The sequence below is a fragment of the Oryctolagus cuniculus genome, chromosome 5, assembly GCF_051225735.1.
Source record: "Oryctolagus cuniculus isolate XC-2025 breed Fujian yellow rabbit chromosome 5, ASM5122573v1, whole genome shotgun sequence".
In the NCBI taxonomy this organism is placed as follows: Eukaryota; Metazoa; Chordata; class Mammalia; order Lagomorpha; family Leporidae; genus Oryctolagus; species Oryctolagus cuniculus.
Genome location: NC_142871.1, coordinates 105,858,598 through 105,870,854, shown reverse-complemented (window position 1 = coordinate 105,870,854; position 12,257 = coordinate 105,858,598).

Sequence of the window (12,257 nt, the reverse complement as noted above, 5' to 3'; positions counted from 1 at the left end):
TATAACATACGTCTTGCATTTAGGAGCACTAGAAAGGCCTTCAACACTATGCTGAGAAGCCATATTAAATGACAAATGTCATCATAAAAAAATACAAAGTGGAAAATGTGGTACCCCAAAAAAGACACTTATTTACCACAGAAGATATGAAACTGAAGACATCAGCTGGAAAAGTATGCATCAGAAATGCATTTTTCACTGCTCTGCATATGTCTACTGATGATTGCATTAACGTCAACAGTTTTGATTTGGTGGTTCCCAATAAATTTTACTTAAGTAGAAAATTTCCAAGTACAGATTTCCCAAATAATGAGGATCTACTCTTTATAGAGACTTACTTGATAAATCACTGAATGATTACTGAAATCTGTAACAAAAGCATTACACTGGGTGAAGGTCTTTGGAATGCATAAAAGCAAGAAACTATTAAACTCTAAATTGAATCAAATTACATAATCTTATAGTAATTTCTGGGCAAGTGTCATACAGAAATTTTACCTCGAGTATTTTCATGTAACAAATACATGAATATGTTTACAGTAACTTATTTTTAGAAAAAAATTCCAAAATGGCGGAATAGTGAGGACACACACTGATAGTCAGGGAAAAGATAGTTTAATAAAAGTGGAGTTACTGTAGCTTCAGGGAAAGGCTCAGGGAAAAATTGCAGAGGAAACTCTTCCAGATCTAGTGGATGTGACACAGAGGACCTACGGGGAGAGCAAGGACACTCACGGCTCGTGAGCCCAGCCACTGAGTCTACGCATCTGCACTGGAAGGGGAGGTGAGGAAATTCTCAGAAACCCAAGACATTGGCGGGGAAATGGCAGAAAGAGCCTAGAGGGAACAAGGCTTGAAGCCCCGCTGGGGAAAGTTCACCAGTCTAACTAGAGGAGAGAGGAAAAAAAAAAAGGGACCAGTACGGACAAGAGTCTCTCTCTCCACTCACCTTACAAAGCCAAGCAAGACAAAGAACAGGTGCCATTTCTGGCATACGTAAAAGCTGTGTGAACTCAGGGCTGTACCTGTCCTCAGCCAAGCAGAAAAACCTGACTCTGGGGCAGGGGGTGAAATAACAGGAGGTTAGAAGCTAGGGAATGTGTGGAGCTAATGAACAGAGATGGAGAAAAAAGAGACAGTGGGTGAGAGAACTCACGGAGTTCACATGAGTACTCTCCAGAGACATTAAAATTTGGTAACCTTGGCAACCCAGCAGGAGACTGCAGGAGAATTTGAACCCACACTGAGGGTAGCACAGATTCTTTGTCTGGTCCTTGGGAAAGAGCAAATGGATGTTATACCCACAGGAGCCAGAGATAGGAAGCTGACTACCTTCAATTCCACTCAGCTGTGTGGAATTACTTTCCTTATGAATCAAAAGAGAGAGAGAGATTTACCATGCCTAACCTGAGTGAATCACCTTTGGCACACCCTTAACCCTGAAGAAACAAACAGAGCTCTCTGGCCACACCCATCTCAAGCCTCTAAGGCTCTTTCAAAAGCAGACAGTCCACTTAATACAGTCATAGTATAATAAGAAAAAAACACCACAGCAAGGGAAGAAGAATCCAAAGAATATCTCAGCAATGCCAAGCAACAAACACAGAAACCCAGGAAACAAGAACAAGGAAGACATTATGATGCCCCCAAATGAACAAGACACCCAAAGCCAAGATTATGAAAATGATGAGATAGAAAAAATGAAAATATGGATTTTAAAAATTTATGATAAGAACATTTAGAAGTTTTCAAAAACAAATTCTTGAACTACAGAAATCCTTACTTGACAGGATAGAAAATCTCTTTCGTGAAAGTTAAATCTTAAGTAGGAATCAAAATGAAATGCAGAAATTAGTAGAACAGGAAAATGTTCTAGTGAAGAGAAATTAAAATGAAATCAAGAACTCAATAGATCAAATGACAAACACATGAGAGAACCTCAAAAACAGCGTCAATGAAGCTTAAGAGAGAATATTGGACTTAGAAGACAGAAAACAGCAAAATATACAGTTAAAACAAAGAAAAGAAGAGGAAATTAGAAATTTAAAATATATTGTTGGGAATCTACAGGACACTATTAAAAAAGCCAAAATTCGGGCTCTAGGAGTTCCTGAAGGCGTGGAGAGGGAGAAAGGATTAGAAGGCCTTTTTAGTGAGATACTAGCAGAGAACTTTCTGGGTTTGGAGAAGGACAGAGACATCCTAGTACAAGAAGCTCATAGAACCCCTAGTAAACATGACCAAAAGAGATCCTTACCACAACACGTTGTAATGAAACTCACCACAGTGAAACATAAAGATTCTAAAATGTGCCAGAGGGAAACGTCAGGTTACTCTCAGAGGATCTCCAATTTGACTCACAGCAGACTTCTCATCAGATACCCTACAGGCTAGGAGGGAATGGTGAGATGTAGCCCAAGTAGTAGGAGAAAAAAACTGCCAGCCCAGAATATTATTGCCTGAAAAGCTCTCATTTGTGAATGAAGGTGAAATAAAGACTTTTCATAGCAAACAGAAATTGAAAGAATTTGTTGCCACTCGTCCAGCCCTGCAAAAGATGCTTAAACATGTGTTACACACAGAAACACAGAAACACGGTCATCAGTATGAAAGAAGGTAAAGGAAGGAAAATTCACAGCAAAAGATCAAAGGGAATTCAAAACATATATTAGAAAATATTTTTGGGAAAATGGCAGGGCAAAGTTACTACTTATAAATAGTCACATTGAACGTGAATGGCCTCAACTCTCTAGTTAAAAGAAACATATTGGCTGAATGGGTTAAGGAGCAAAACCCATCTATTTGCTGCTTACAAGAAACACATCTTTCCAACAAAGATGCATACAGACGGAAAATGAAAGGCTGGAAAAAGATATACCATGCCAACAGAAATGAAAAAAGAGCAGGCGTAGCCATCTTAATATCAGACAAAATAAACTTTAACACAAAAATTGTCAAGAGAGACAGAGAGGGGCACTATATAATGACTAAGGGTTCAATTCAACAGAAGATGTAACGATTATCAATGTATATGTACCTAATTACAGGGCACCAGTTTATTTTAAAAGATACGTTAAGGGACTTAAAGTGAGATGTAGACTCCAATACAATAGTACTGGGGGACTTCAATACTCCACTCTCAGAAATAGACAGATAAACAGGACAGAAAATCAACAAGGACACAGTAGATTTAAACGACACTATAGCCCAAATGGATCTAAGAGATATCTACAGAACTTTTCATCCTACACATAGAGAATTTACATTATTCTCAGCAGTACATGGAACCTAGTCTTGGATTGACCACATACTAGGCCATAAAGCAAGTCTCAGCAAATTCAAAAGAATTAGAATCATATGATGCAGCTTCTCAGACCATAGGGGAATTAAGTTGGAATTTAGCAACCCACGAATCCCTAGAGCATATGCAAACACATGGAGATTGAACAACATGCTCCTGAATGAGCAGTGAGTCATAGAAGAAATCAAAATCTTTCTGGAAGTAAATGAGGATAACAATACAACATACCAAAACTAGTGGTATATAGCAAAAGCAGTGTTAAGAGTGAAGTTTATAGCAATAGGGGCCTACATTAAGAAAATGGAAAGGCACCAAATAGATGACCTTTCAAATCATCTCAAGGATCTAGAAAATCTGTAGCAAACCAGACCCAAATCTAGTAGGAGAAGAGAAATAATTAAAATCAGAGAAGAAATCAACAGGATTTAATAAAAAAATTACAAAAAATCAGCCAAACGAGGAGCTGGTTTTTTGAAAAAATAAACAAAATTGACACCCCAGGCCCAACTCACTAAAAAAAAGAAGAGAAATGACTCAAATCAATAAAATCAGAGAGGAAAAAGGAAACGTAACAACAGACATCACAGAAAAAAAAAAAGAATCATCAGAAATTACTACAAAGACTTGTATGCCAGCAAACAGGGAAATCTATCTGGACAAATGCAGCATCCCTAAATTGAACCAGGAAGACATAGAAAACCTAAGCAAACCCATAACTGAGTCAGAAATTGAAACAGTAATAAAGGACCTCCCAACAAAGGAAAGCCCGGGACCAGATGGATTCACTGCTAAATTCTACCAGACATTTAAATAAGAACTAACTCCAATTCTTCTCAAACTATTCAGAACAATCGAAGAAGAGGGAATCCTCCCAAATTCTTTCTATGAAGCCAGCATCACCTTAATTCCTAAGCAGGATTTAAAGGGATATAAATTGGCAAGGAAGAACTCAAACTATCCCTCTTTGCAGATGATATGATACTTTACTTAGGGGATCCAAAGAACTCTACTAAGAGACTATTGGAACTCATAGAAGAGTTTGGCAAAGTAGCAGGATATGAAACCAATGCACAAAAATCAACAGCCTTTGTATACACAGGAAATGCAATGGCTGAGAAAGAACTGCTAAGATCAATCCCATTCACAATAGCTACAAAAACAATCAAATACCTTGGAATAAACTTAACCAAGGATGTTAAAGATCTCTACGACGAAAATTACAAGATTTTAAAGAAATGATTAAAACAGGATTCCAAAAAATGGAAAAAAATCTTGCATGCTCATTGATTGGAAGAATCAATATAATCAAAATGTCCATTCTCCCAAAAGCAATTAATAGATTCGATGTGATACCAATCAAGATACCGAAGACCTTCTTCTTAGATCTGGAAAAAATGATGCTGACATTCATATGGAGACACAGGAGACCTCGAATAGCTTAAGTAATCTTGTACAACAAAAACAAAGCCAGAGGCATCACAATACCAGATTTCAGGAGATACTACAGGGCAGTTGTAATCAAAACAGCATGGTACTGGTACAGAAACAGATAGATAGACCAATGGAACAGAACTGAAACACCAGAAATCAATCCAAACATCTACAGCCAACTCATAGTTGATCAAGAATCCAATCCAATCCCTGGAGTAAGGACAGTCTATTCAATAAATGGTGCTGCGAAAATTGGATTTCCACATGCAGAAGCATGAAGCAAGACCCCTACCTTTCACCTTACACAAAAATCCGCTCAACATGGATTAGAGACCTAAATCTGTGACCCGACACCATCAAATTATTAGAGAGCATTGGAGACACCCTGCAGATATAGGTACTGGCAAAGACTTCTTGGAAAAGACTCCGGAAGAACAGGCACTCAAAGCTAAAGTTAATATTTGGGATTGCGTCAAATTGAGAAGTTTCTGTACTGCAAAAGAAACAGTCAGGAAAGTGAAGAGGCAACCGACAGAATGGGAAAAAATATTTGCAAACTATGCAACAGATAAAGAGTTAATAACCAGAATCTACAAAGTGATCAAGAAACTCCACAACGTCAAAACAAACAACACACTTAAGAGATGGGCCAAGGACCTCAATAGACATGTTTCTAAAGATGAAATCAAAATGACCAACAGGCACATGAAAAAATGTTCAAGGTCACTAGCAATCAGGGAAATGCAAATCAAAACCACAATGAGGTTTCACCTCACCCTGGTTAGAATGGCTCACATTCAGAAAACTACCAACAACAGATGCTGGAGAGGATGTGGGAAAAAGGGACACTAACTCACTGTTGGTGGGAATGTAAACTGGTATAGCCAGTATGGAAGTCAGTCTGGAGATTCCTCAGAAAACTGAATATCAGACTACCATTCAACCCAGCCCTCCCACTCCTTGGAATTTACCCAGTGGAAATGAAATTGGCAAACAAAAAAGCTGTCTGTACCTTAATGTTTATTGCAGCTCAATTCACAATAGCTAAGACCTGGAACCAACCCAAATGCCATCAACAGTAGCCTGGATAAAGAAATTATGGGACATGTACTCTATAGAATACTATACAGCAGTCAAAAACAATGAAATCTGGTCATTTGCAACAAAGTGGAGGAATCTGGAAAACATCATGCTGAGTGAATTAAGCCATTCGCAAAGGGACAAATATCATATGTTCTCCCCGAGCACCAAAAAGGAAACCTGTTGAAGTGAAAGGGACACTATGAGAAACAGTGACTTGATCAGCCTTTTTCCCAAGTGTTGATGTACAATCTAATCCTTTATCCCTTTTAGTATTTTTTTGTTTCACTTAATACCATTGACTGAACTCTGTAATTAACACACAATTATTCTTAGGTGTTTAAATTTAACTGAAATGGGATCTCTGTTAAATGTAAGAGTGGGAAAGAGAGGGAGAAGATGTACAATTTGGGACATGCTCAATCGGACTTGCCTTAAATGGTAGAGTTATAAACTTACCAGGGGTTCCAATTCAATCCCATCAAGGTGGCATGTGCCAATGCCATCTCACTAGTCAAAGTGATCAATTTCAGGTCACAATAGATCATAATGATAGTTCTAAGAGTCAAAGGGATCACATAAACAAGACTAGTGTCTGCTAACACTAAGTGATAGCATAAAAAAGGGAGACAATGATGCAACATGGGAAGTGTGATACACAGCAGACTCATAGAATGGCAGATGTCCTAAATAGCACTCTGGCCTCAGAATCAGCACTTAAGGCATGCGGATCCGGCTGAAAAGTCCACGAGAGCACGAGAGTATTTCAGGCATGGAAAGCCAAGACACTCTGTAAAAAAAAAAAAAAAAAAAAAAAAAAAACAAAAAAAAACAAAAACAAAAACAAAAAAAACCTAAATGAAAGTTCTCTGTGAGTGAGATCCCAGTGGAAAGAACAGGTCCTCAAAGAAGAAGGTACCTTTCTCTGAAGGGAGGAGAGAACTTCCACTTTGACTATGACCTTGTCTAAATATGATCAGAATCGGCGAACTCAAGAGGCTTCCATAGCCTTGGCAACTCATTACTAAATCAAGGGAGATTACTGACACCTTAAACAAGAATGTCAATTTGTTAAATCAACAACAGGAGTCACTGTGCACTTACTCCTCAATAGGATCTCTGTCCTTAATGTGCTGTTCAATGTGAATTAATGCTATAACTAGTACTCAAACAGTATTCTACACTTTATGTTTCTGTGTGGGTGCAAACTGATGAAATCTTTACTTAATATATACCAAACCGATCTTCTGTATATAAAGATAATTGAAAGTGAATCTTGATGTGAATGGAATGGGAGAGAGAGTGGGAGATGGGATGGTTGAGGGTGGGAGGGAAATTATGGTGGGGGGGAGTCATTGTTATCCATAAACTGTACTTTGGATTTTTATATTTACTAAATAAATTTTATATTTACTAAATAAATTTTATATTTACTAAATAAAAGTTAAAAAAAGACAAGTTAGGTAGAGTTTTTAAAACTTGAATTTCAACTCCAATAGTTTAAGACATTCCTGAATAGCTACCCATCTTGCTGTCACGTTTATTCTCTCCATTAAACCATGTAACGTGGCATTTCCCCATCCTGGGCACTCTCCCTCAGATTCTGTCCCATCTGTTCTGATGGATGCTCTACCTCATTAAACCTTGCTACCGTGCTTACAATAAAAAAAATTTAAAGTTTATCTCATGTATAAATAGAAAAACATACACATAAACTGAGCTGAGCTGTTTTGTGACAGGAGACTTGTCAGATATGGAAGTGAATGAAATATACTACAAACATCAATATCATGAAAATTATAGACATAAAACTGGGTAAGAAAATAATGAGAATACTTGACTTCCAAACTATTGAAACTTTCATAATACATCATTTGTAGAAATATGTATATATACAGAAATATGAAAACTTAAAGTACAGATATATACGAAAAGATAGCATATTGGAAAGAGGGGAAAACAAATACAAAACACAGACATGTGAATGCCTTCAGCATGCGGGGAGAGAATTATTTGATTGAATTAACAGGCTTGTTAATTTCAATAGTTTCATTCTTTGATTTTAAATTCTACTTCATGTAAATATTTTTACTATATTTCTTGAAACTTCAAAAAATTATTATATTATGTATATATATATATAATGCATCTAGTAAACAGAATTCAAAAAGTGGGATAAACTTGTATGTAATAATAATATTTCTGAAAATAATGAATATTTAAAGGAAGAAAATAATTGAAGCCTAATAACAGCAAAAAGATTAGAATTATTAAAAGCCATTCTGGAAATTATAAAGAGACAGATATCAATGATATTTCCCTGATAATATTTGAGCTTAGATGTTTATCTTTCTTTCAATGAGACATATCTGATTTGATGTCTCCTAATTTCAGAAGTCATTATTTAATATAAATTTACCAATGATATTTATGATTTATTAGATTGCTTAAGAGGATTATAAGTGGTGGTAAAATATTTTTTCAATGAACCTAAATGTGTTAAGCTAACTAATAAATTTATCCGCAGAAAATCATAGCTGGATATTCTACTTTTCATAAAATTTCTTTGGGTTTGGTATGAAAATTTTAGCAGATGTAATTGACATAACAATATCTGAAAAGTGTTCCTCTTCCTATGCTTTTTAAACTGAACAATCTTTCCCTGTAAATTGTTTTTCCCAGCATTTGAATCTTGTAACTTCTTTCTTCTGTACCATGGTATCTCTTCCTGTAAAGCTCTAATTACTCTTTCTCCATCCTCCTCCTATTATCTGTTGTTTCTCTCTCTCTCTCTCTCTCTCTCTCTCTCTCTCTCTTTCTCTGTGTGTGTGTGTGTGTCTCCTTCGTCTTCTTACTCAATGTAATTTCATTCATAAAATTTTTTCTTTAATGGCTGCCAATTTAATAGAATTTTTACGTGAACTTGGACTTTAGCTGAAATTCTTTTCTGGCACAAGTTTAATTATAATCACTTGTGAACTTTTTTTCTCTTGCTATATATCAAAAGTCTTGAAAGCAAAAACCATTTCTTTTTCATTTAATTCAGAGGTTACATAAATCAGTTAATGAAAACTCATTATTTGAATTGAATCTCAGTCCAAGTTTCAAATTGTTATCAAAATGACATGCTTTAATAAAAGCGATCACATGGACTCTATTTTCATTAAATTTTCCAAAGCATACATCTCCTAATATTTTTCAATATCTATCTATTTGTGTTGCTGTTACAAATACTTCTGTGGTTAGTGTTGCTTATTTGTGAGCACAGGCATGTACTGCACATACACACAGAGTCCTGCAACACTGGCATCCCATAAGGGCATAAGTTCGTGTCCATGTCCTGGCTACTTTGCTTCCCATTGAGTTCCCTGATAGTGGCCTGGGGAAAGCAGTGGAAAATGTTCCAAGTGTTTGGGCCCCTGCCATGTATGTAAGAGACCTTGATAAAGCTCCTGGCACCTGGCTTCAGCCTGGCCCTTCCCTGCCTATTTTGACTGTCTGGGAAATGAACCAGCAGATGGAAGGGCTCTCTGTGTCTTTCAAAATTAAACAAAACAAAACAAATTTTTTTAAGAATGGAATTAAAGATGTTTATTTTGATAAATTTTAAAATGATACATTATTTTTTCATAATATGAATTTTACATTAACATTTTGGGGGTTTATCTATCAAAGAAAGAAACATTCGTAATTGTGGGGAGCAACTCGGACTAGACTAAGTTACTGGAATTAAGACTTATTCTATGCATCTGCTCTCCCACAATATGGCGCTGGGAGAGGAGAAAACAGCTTCTACGCAGCTGCCTCTTGCCAACTTGAGTGATGACCTCCAGGAGCTGATCCTGCTCCTGATTGGAGGAGAGCAGCGTACTCGGCGTGTGGGCAGCCGAGTTGGGATTGGTGGAAGAGGGCTATAAAGGAGGAGAGAGACAACATGCACCAGGAACATCTAAGAGGAACATCTATCTGAAGGAACACCTGTGCAGCCCCCGAGAGAGCCGGCCGGCAGTGTGCCGCTCCCCTGTGGAAGTGGGGAAAGTGGCCAGGGGGAACCGCCCTTCCACGGAGGTGGAAGGGACAGTAGCCAACCCGGGAAGAAGCAGCAGCAAACCCGGGGAGGGCCGAGCAGATGAAAGAACAACGCAGGGTCCTGTGTCGTTCCTCCGCGAAGACGGGGAGCGACAGTAATATTTCATTTGTTTTTAGCTACAAAATGTGATAGACATACCTTTGTCTCAAATTGAGCCAGTGATTTTCTATTTCTAACATTTTGGCACTCTAGGTCAGGTTCATAACCACTGCTAAAGACTGAGCTCCAAGTTGTTGTGTAGTAGTAGCTTTACCATAATCTGGAGACAAGTCTCAGAGGACCTGAAAGACAACCAGCTTCCGTGACTGGAGACTTCTCAGTGCCTCAATGGCATCTCTCCTGAATCAGTCACTCTGCTGACTTTCTGATTGGTTTATATTGAACGCCTCATTTGTAGCTCTCTTGACCAATCCTGAAAACTTTCTCTTTTCCAGCCTTTCAAATCCCTAGACAATCATCCCTCAACAGTTTCTTCCTCCAGGGACCATTACCTGAAGCTTGAGAATTTCTCTGCTTCTTTCACTAAACTACTGCTGCTTTACACACTCTTCCTTGTCTGGAATTCTTCATGTTCTTGAGCCATGAACTTGAGCAATTAGAACACTGAAAAAATCTGCAACATTTCTGCGATGCTTGTCCAGGATAATCAGAAGGGAGAGTGAAAACAACAGCCTCTGCTTTTTTTTCCCTCCCAGATATTCTGAACTATCAATTAAAAATATCAGGACTCTGTCAGTTAACAGCAAGACTGGCGTCCAGTCTTAAATACTCGAAGGGCAGTATTGCTGGGGGAGACCTGATTAATCCCCCTGCATCTCGTGACACTGGGAATGTTGGTCTTGTTCTGCCTCAGTTTTCTTTCAGAGAAATTTATCTGATGTATAAAGCTTGGGTAAATTCTTGCAATAATGTAAGATTAATGGACAGGTTGGCTCCTCAGGGCTCCTGATCAGGTACAGATTCCGACTGTCCATCCATATATTGGACTAAAATCCGCATGCCTCACCCTCTTTCTTTCTACTCAGTACCTCTCGCCACTCAGACTCAAATGTCAGGAAGGGAGGGGAGGTGTCTCCTGCTACAGCTGGCCAGTTTCTGCAGCTAAGCTAGTAGCAGAGAAGTTTTAATCCGTTAATCATTTTGAACCTGATAGATTTTTCCCCTTTCTCTGCAGTTTGCATTTTGTTGATTACTTTTTCTTCAGGTCTTGACAACGGGACTATCTGATTTTCTACCTCCTTATTCCATGATGTATTTATCTGCCCTACTAATGAGACTATATGTTAATGTCATGTGCTAGTCCTTTAAATCAAGGATAATTGACCTAGAAAACCAGAATTTTACTCATCTCAGGGGAAAATTTCATGTGTTTTCTGGTATCTCTATTGATCATGATTGCTTGAGAGAACAGTCTTATAGAAGCTAGCACTATTTACTATTTTTAATTGAGTGATTACTGTAACTGATTATATCTGGGCCATGGCTTAAGTTAAAATGCTGAGATCAAATGAGTAACAAAAAGAATTGTAAGGTTCTAAAAGAATACCAAATGCATGTTGCGCTCATATATGTGCTTATGACCTGGGGTCCATAGTACATGCTTCCAGAATGGACTCATTCCATGTGGCTTTGCATACCAGGCAAGCAAAAGTTTTTGGGTCAAGGATATGAGGTCATGAAGCAAGGGAAGAAGTGCATGCACAGGTAAGAGCATCTATTATTGTAGCTGATTTCTCCCTACCATGTTTTCCCTGATGCTATGCTCCCACAGTCCAGCAACTTGATGGATGCCTGAAGTGGGCAGAGGCAGAAAATCAGGAATTCCTTTGTTTCTTGTCCTCTTATTTCAGATGGGTAACAAGCCCTCTTTGGGATGCACCCTTTTGGAGTACATTTTCTTTTTTTTCCTTTTTATTATTTAATAAATGTGAATTTACAAAGTGCAACTTTTGTATTATTGTGGCTCCTCCCCCCCAACCTCCCTCCCTCCCATGGCCCTCCACTCTCCACTCCCTCTCCTATCCCGCCCTTCATCAAGTTTCATTTTCAATTACCTTCATATACAGAAGATCAACTTAGTATATACTAAGCAGGGATTTCAACAGGCTGCCCTCACACAACCGTACAAGGTATAGGGTATTGTTTGACTAGTAGTGTTGTTTTTAAGTTTCATAGTAAAATACATAAAGGACAGAAATCCTACATGGGGAACCTGTACCCAGTGACTCCAGTTGTAGATTTAACAATTGGCACTCTTATTTATGGCGTCAGCAATCACTCATAGAATGGCAAACACCCAAAACAGCACTCCGGCCTCAGAATCAACCCTTGGGGCATTCGGATCTGGCTAAAAGG